We start from the raw sequence: 7,500 nt of genomic DNA, 5'->3' as shown, positions 1-7,500 counted from the left end.
TCTTTGCTGCCCGATCCTTATTAGTTTATGCATTATCGCTAGTGTCTTTCCTCCTGTTTGTTCAATATGGGTCCTAAAATTCCATCCTTGATCCAGGTAGACACCCAGATATTTACTTACATTTTTTCTTACTACAATTGCGTTGTCGATCCTGATTGACGGATCTCTTGCCATTTTCCCTCTCAGGAGCATATAGTTCGATTTTTGAGGCGCAATTGCCATTTTAGAATTCCTACACCAGGCACTCAGGATATCCATTATGTTTCTACTTCGCCCTTCTAGTTGTAGTCGGCTATTACCATGCGTTAAGATTAGCAGGTCGTCCGCGTATGCAACGGCTCCCAATACTGATGCTTCCTGCTGCAGGGAATGCAGCAACGGCTCCATATTTATATCCCAAAATACGGGGCCGCAAACTGATCCCTGTGGACATCCTTTAGTGATGTTCTTGGTCACAACCGCATTCGGAGACGTCATCTGTACCACCCGGTCTCTACAGTAGCTCTTGAAACATCTGTATAGTGCCGCCGGACACTGCATATCCTGCAAGCAGGTAAACAGCGCCGGCCACCACAGATTATCAAACGCCCCTGAGATGTCCACCATCACTCCTAGAACATATGTGCAGTTCGACGAGCTGACAAGTTCGGCCGCCGTGTTGATGGCGTCTTCCGTCGATTTTCCACGGCGGAAACCGAATTGCCACTCGTGCATTCCTGCCATTTCCCGGTGACCAGTCAATCTCGCACAGAGCAATTTCTCAAGGGCTTTGCCCAAGGTATCTAGCAGACATATTGGCCTGTATGCTTTGTGTTCTGTTGGGTCCTTGTCTGGCTTCTTTAGTATTATTATTTCTGCTCTTTTCCATCTCCTTGGAAAAGTACCTCTTTCCAGACATTTATTATATAGGTTTGCCAGTATCGGGGCTATTTTTCCTTTTATTGCTTGAAGTACCTCAACCGTGACCCTGTCGGGTCCGGGAGATTTTCCTCTTTTTAGGTTTGATATTACGTCTACCACCTCCTGCGGTGAGAAGGGGTAGACCATTGTATTGTTGTTGTATTCTTCTTGTGCTCTCTCTCTTATAGCCGCCTGCTCCGGTGTGTCCTCAGAGGGATCATCATCCGGTAGCAGGGCTTGGAGGAGCACCGTTATTGTTTCTTGTCTGGTTGTGGTCATTCTATTTTCGCCTGGTATTCTTATAGATGATAAGACTGTTGGAGCTCTTATTTTTTCCCTAGCTAACTTGTATGGCTTTCCCCAGGGATCCATTGCCAGGTTATTTCTTACGAAATTTTCCCAGCTTCTTTTTCTAACTTCTATAATTTCTCTTTTATATCTCTCCCTTAGTTGTCTGTATATACGCAGTCTATGCTCCCTGTCTTGTGGGTTAAATGTGCGCTGATACCTGCGTCTTGCCCTGCGCGTAGCCTGACGTAGGTCACTTAGTTCTGGAGTCCATGGTGCCGGGTGCACGCTTTGGACTCTGCTTCTCTTTGGTACGACTGCTTCTATTACTTCCTTTATACTTTGAACTATCTGCTCCGCTGTTTCATCAACCTCGAGATCCTCATCCAGCTCCGGCGGGCTGTACTCCCGGGAGAGTCTTTCCCAGTCTACCTTTTTATAGTCATATTCTGAAAGCCATTCCTGTGGCGCCACATTCTGTTCTGATTTTAATATATACTTTATTACATTATGATCACTGGTCGTTGCATTCTCCAATACCTCCCATTTATCTATTTTATTGGTAGCCCTGTTATTTGCCAGTGTTACATCTATATTTGTTTTTGCCCCTGCTCTATTTGAATATGTTGGTATCTCGCTAGGTGCGTTTATTATATCTAGATTTAATTCACTTATTGCATCTTCTAATTCCTGACCTTTTTCGTCTTGTTCTCCGCTGTGCCACAGGAATGACTTTGCGTTTGCATCCATTGCTATGATTACTTGATGGCCCTGTAGAGTTCTACATATTTCCTTTAGTTGTTCTAGGTACATAGTTATTGGCTCTCTATACTGACAATATATTGATACTAAATACCACTTAGTGTTTTTGGCGTGTACTTCGATTGTTACAACATGTTCATTTGTAAATTGATTTAATACTATTGTTCTTATATTACTATTTAAAATTACTATTGCAGACATTGGTCTTTCTCCCTTCATGATTATTTGAGCCGTGGCTGTCATTCCTGGGATTTTACCCTCCCGGGAGTACGGTTCTTGCAAGCATAGTATGTCAGCTTTATGTTCTTCTGCTAATTTACGCAACTCGTAATTTACTTGTACGCTTCTCATTGTATTAATTTGGAGAACTAAAAGATCCATTACGGATGATATGTATGGTAATGATCTTCTGGCCATGTCTTATTGGGGTCAAATCCTATTCGGCCGTATGTTGTTACCATTTGTATATATATATTTTCCAAATTGTATTTTACGCCTCTTCTTTCGTATACTTGCTTTACTATTTCCTGTAATTGTTCGTGTTCCGTGGGGATTCCGGCCGCGGCTAGCTGAATGCAGTCAACGTCCGCCAAAGCTGGATAAGTAATTCTCGAGCCGTTTGTGTGCCCCACTCTCACTAGTTGGCGTAATGCAGTGGTTAGCAGACCGGGTTCTTCTAGTCTTGCCATCTGCAGTGCGTTTTCGCATATCTTATAAGTGTTCTTTGGGTCCATTGCATTATATGTGTCACTCTTGCTTGACTGATTGTTTTTATCTTTTATGTGTTCTGAGTGGTCTCTTTTGGGCGAGCTCGGTCGTCCGTCCTCGCCCTTCATCGGCGTTTTCTTTTCATTAAAAACGGACGACCGAGGTCGTCCGTATTTCTTTCCTATGTTGTTCTTTTCTATGTCTTTGTTTTGTCTCTGTGTTGGTGTAGTGTGTTGTGTCCTGGGCGCCTCTGGTCGCCCATCTCTGCCCTCCATCGGCATTTTCTTTTCATGAAAAATGGGCGACCGAGGTCGCCCTTCTGTTTGTATTTGTGCTTCTTGCGTGTTCATTGTTTGTACTTGTGCGTCTATCATGCTTATTGTTTGTACTTGTACATCCCTTGTTGTATTTTGTTTCTTGTCTTGTATCAGTGTTTCTCGTTGTGTCTTGGGCACCTCTTGCTTTCTATCTCCGCTCTCCATCTGCATTTTCTTGTCATAAAAAACGGGCGACCGAGGTCGCCCTTGTGTTGGTGTTCTTTCAATGGGGGTATTGGCAATACAGTTTTGTGCTGTACATGTTTTGTGTTGATTGTTATCCCGTTTGTTATCCCGTGTGTTTTTTGTTGTTCCCTTATTTTCAGGTTGTTTATCCGTGATTTCTTTTGCATCTTTTTCCCTTGCCCCTACTGCTTCTCTGATTTTCATGCCCCTTAGCGTATCTCTTAGTTGTTTGCTTGGTGATTTATGCTTCTTTCTTTTCTCTTGGGGGTTAATCTCCATAATCTGTCCTTTGTATAAGTCTTCCTAGTAACAGCTGATACGTGGGGCATTCTTTGGAGTTTGGTGCTCTACATTTTCTTTTTCCCCTTCTATTGCATGGTATACATGTCTCAGGTCTGTTCTTCTCTGGGCACTCTTTCTTGTTGTGGTTGTCCGTTCCACAGTGACCACAGGTGGGGTCACCCCAGGTACAGTACTTCTGTACGTGACCCAGATCCATACATCTGTGACACCTGGGTACCACGCAATAATCTTTGACCGCGACTGAGCTATACTCCACATATACTCTTCCATTTTGTATGAGTTCTTTTCTCAATGTTGGGGAAACCTCAACTACTTGATGTCCCGTATCTCTGTCTTTTCTCCCCATTCTAAATTTTGGTCTAAATTCCTTTTTGAAGTCTTGTGGGCTCATTTTTTCTTCAAAATTCTGAGTGTAAATACACTCCGTTAGTTCCTCTGGTGTCAACCTATTTGACACATCAAATACAGTCATTAATGGCCATCTTTTCTTTGTCCTCTCACATATTACCGATCTCTGTAAATCTTTGTGCCCCATTATTGTGTTCCTATCCTGTTGGGTGGGAGTTTCCACTATGACTGCATTTTTTGCAACTACTACTTTGTTTATTTTAACTTTTGCTTTGGTTGGATTAATTACTCTTGTGAATATTTCCTTCACCTCTTTTACGCTCTGTCCTTCTTTTGGCTTCAAAAATAATGCCACTCCTTGTTTTGCTGTCACTTTTTCTATACTTTCTTTCATATTGATTTGTTGTTTCTGTGGTCCTCCTGCCACCACTGTGGCGTATGTTTTTGTTTTTTCGGCTATTATTTGTTTATTTTGTCGTTCCAGCTCTTGTATCCTACCTTCAAGCTGGCTTTGGGCAATTGCCCATAGGGCCAGCTTGTCTTTTATTTCATTTAATCTGTCATTGCTCATCTTCCCTTTATCTGTCACCAGTAGCGCATTTATCTCCTTTAGCCTTTCGGCTGCGCTCTTTATTTCATTTTCATCATTCACCTCGTATCGCTCGGAAGTCTCTCTCTCTGTATTTTCCGCCATGATTCTGAGAGAGACCAAAGAGTTGAGAGCCCGTCTCTTTCCCCGGACCGGCTCTTCTGGCATGGGGGGAGGCTAATTGCAGCTCGCTCACCAGTCCCGCCCCTTGACCAAGAGCTTTCAACAACTGAGCTGCGAGGTTTAGCGCGCCGTGGGAACAGCGCACTAGTCCTCTTCGAATGCTGCATCATCGAAGTTTTCTCCCGCTCCCTTACCGGCGAATGCCACCCACATTCCGGGAGAGCGGATTCACCCTCCGTCCTTCGCCCCCTACTAGGCCGAGTTTCCACCAAAAGGCTAAAGACCCGGTCCTACTCAGGTGCCGGGCCGGTCCCCCAGACGTTCGGGGGTCTGGACCCATCTAACCTAACCGGGGACGTGTCACCACGCCCCGGCTTGGCGGATCATGCCCCGGAATTCCAGGGGCAAGGCGGGTGACCTTCGCCGACTTGGGCCAGGATCCCGCCGCGACAAATGCAGCACCCGGAACCGGCGTACAAGATGTTCAGCACGCCGTCGCACCCCTGCCCTTTGGTCGCCCGAAGGCTTAACAGCTGCACCCCGAGAAGGCGAGCAGGGGCACTTGGGAAGGAGAGGCTAAGATGTTCGAGTCGCATCCTTCCCCCGCTGCCTATTCCCAACCATGTGCCCACACAAATCGGGGCACATAGCATGAGACAGCTATGCAGCTAGTAGATAGGGACAGCGGGAATCTCGTTAATCCATTCATGCGCGTCACTAATTAGATGACGAGGCATTTGGCTATCACAGCCGTCTTTATTCACGTACAGTGAATAACATACAAAATAAGTGAATACCCACAAAGCGGGTTTACAGTTGGTACATAAATACAAACACACTTAATAGTAATGTACATGAATAAAGAGAGGTATTATGCCTGAGTGGCCAGGCAGCAGCCGAAGAGTTGAGACCACGCTAACCAACGCCAGTGCGGGGCATCGTGCGGCGGCGAGGGGCAGTCATAGATTCGAAACGCCGCGCCGCCATGATGCTGCCCAGAAGTACTCTGGTGCTCAATGTTGAAAGGTGGCCCTTCGTCACGCCAACCTCCTGCAATGCTTTGGCAGAGGCTGGAGACCAAACCCCACGCCAGTTGATGGTCGCCGACGTGGTGGTGAATTCCGTAGCCACTGGAAACAGCTCACGTATCTTGTCGTAAACTGCCTGCTTGTCGTAGACGGCTACTTTCTCGCGGTGACACCTACCAAGATCACGGTTGTCGCCAACCACCTGCGCATCGATGACAAATGCTGCAGTGTCACGGACCGCCACGATGTCTGGCTTTTTCAGGCCTTCAGATGTACGAAGGTGAGGCTCTAGCAGAACATTGTAGCCCCTGCGGCGGAGGCCTCGCGCCAGATAGGACGCCATGGCATCGTGTCGAGCAATGCGAGCCCCGTCGCTTCTCCAGCACTGTTGAATGACATGGTTGGCAGTCTCCGTGGCATTGCAGCCAGCGCGGCATCTGGTGTCACCTTCCCTCCCACGTAGCAGCCGTGCCCGAGTAGGTAAGGCATTAATCCGGACACGCAGGCATGAGATGTAGTCGCGGCCGGTTACGAACTGCCGCGTATTGGAGACCCAGCAGTGCTGCCCTGGTGTTCGGGCAGACTCTCGTAGCGCAGCGCCGTCGACCGACGAGTGCAGGCGGTCGGCCCAACACCGGCCCAACTGGTAACTGGACTTTATAACTTCCCCCTGCCATTGCAGGGCGTGGTCCAGTTGGTGAATTTCTCGCTGGATTAAGTCCTGGGAAGAATCGTCCGCTGCCGCACCCAGTCCCTGCATCTTCGCCAATCTTCTCCTACGAAGAAGAGGGCCCAGCCAGCGGGCTGCAGGCACCCCCAAGCCCCCATGAGAGATGGGGGCGTGGAAGTAACCGACCGGCGTATCTGCTGGCAGGTGCAGCCAAGATCGAACAGCTGCACGAACACAGACGTCAAGGGAAGAGAGGGCCCCAAGACGAGTCCTCCCCAGGGCGAGACCATGGAAAATACCCGGGAGGATAACAGAACGAAGGGCAAAAAGCCGCTGCTGAGGTTTGAGTGGTGCACGCTTGATGATGTTCATCTGCTTCTCGACCTCCCGCCGGGGATGAAAAAGACTGCGTCCGCACGTGGAAAATTGCAGGCCTAGATACTTGAAAGTATCTCCCATCGCCAGTGCTGGGATGTTGTTCCCCCCAGCACGAAAGATGACAGTCTCGTCGACCTTGGTTAAGAGAGTCATAGTTACTCCCGCCGTTTACCCGCGCTTGCTTGAATTTCTTCACGTTGACATTCAGAGCACTGGGCAGAAATCACATTGCGTCAACACCCGCTAGGGCCATCGCAATGCTTTGTTTTAATTAGACAGTCGGATTCCCCCAGTCCGTGCCAGTTCTGAGTTGATCGTTGAATGGCGGCCGAAGAGAATCCGCGCACCCGCGCGCCCCCGGAGGAGCACGCTAAGGCGGACGCGGCCTCGCAGCAAGGAAGATCCGTGGGAGGCCAAGGCACGGGACCGAGCTCGGATCCTGCACGCAGGTTGAAGCACCGGGGCGCGAACGCCGCGCAGGCGCGCGCATCCTGCACCGCCGGCCAGCACGAGGCCGACCAACGGCGAGAGCAGACCACGCCCGCGCTAAACGCCCGCACTTACCGGCACCCCTACGGCACTCACCTCGCCCAGGCCCGGCACGTTAGCGCTGACCCACTTCCCGACCAAGCCCGACACGCCCCGATCCTCAGAGCCAATCCTTATCCCGAAGTTACGGATCCAATTTGCCGACTTCCCTTACCTACATTATTCTATCGACTAGAGGCTCTTCACCTTGGAGACCTGCTGCGGATATGGGTACGAACCGGCGCGACACCTCCACGTGGCCCTCTCCCGGATTTTCAAGGTCCGAGGGGAAGATCGGGACACCGCCGCAACTGCGGTGCTCTTCGCGTTCCAAACCCTATCTCCCTGCTAGAGGATTCCAGGGAACTCGAA

Source organism: Schistocerca piceifrons, unplaced genomic scaffold (assembly GCF_021461385.2).
Source record: "Schistocerca piceifrons isolate TAMUIC-IGC-003096 unplaced genomic scaffold, iqSchPice1.1 HiC_scaffold_1359, whole genome shotgun sequence".
NCBI classification, from domain to species: Eukaryota; Metazoa; Arthropoda; class Insecta; order Orthoptera; family Acrididae; genus Schistocerca; species Schistocerca piceifrons.
Note: the sequence above shows the minus strand (reverse complement) of the source record.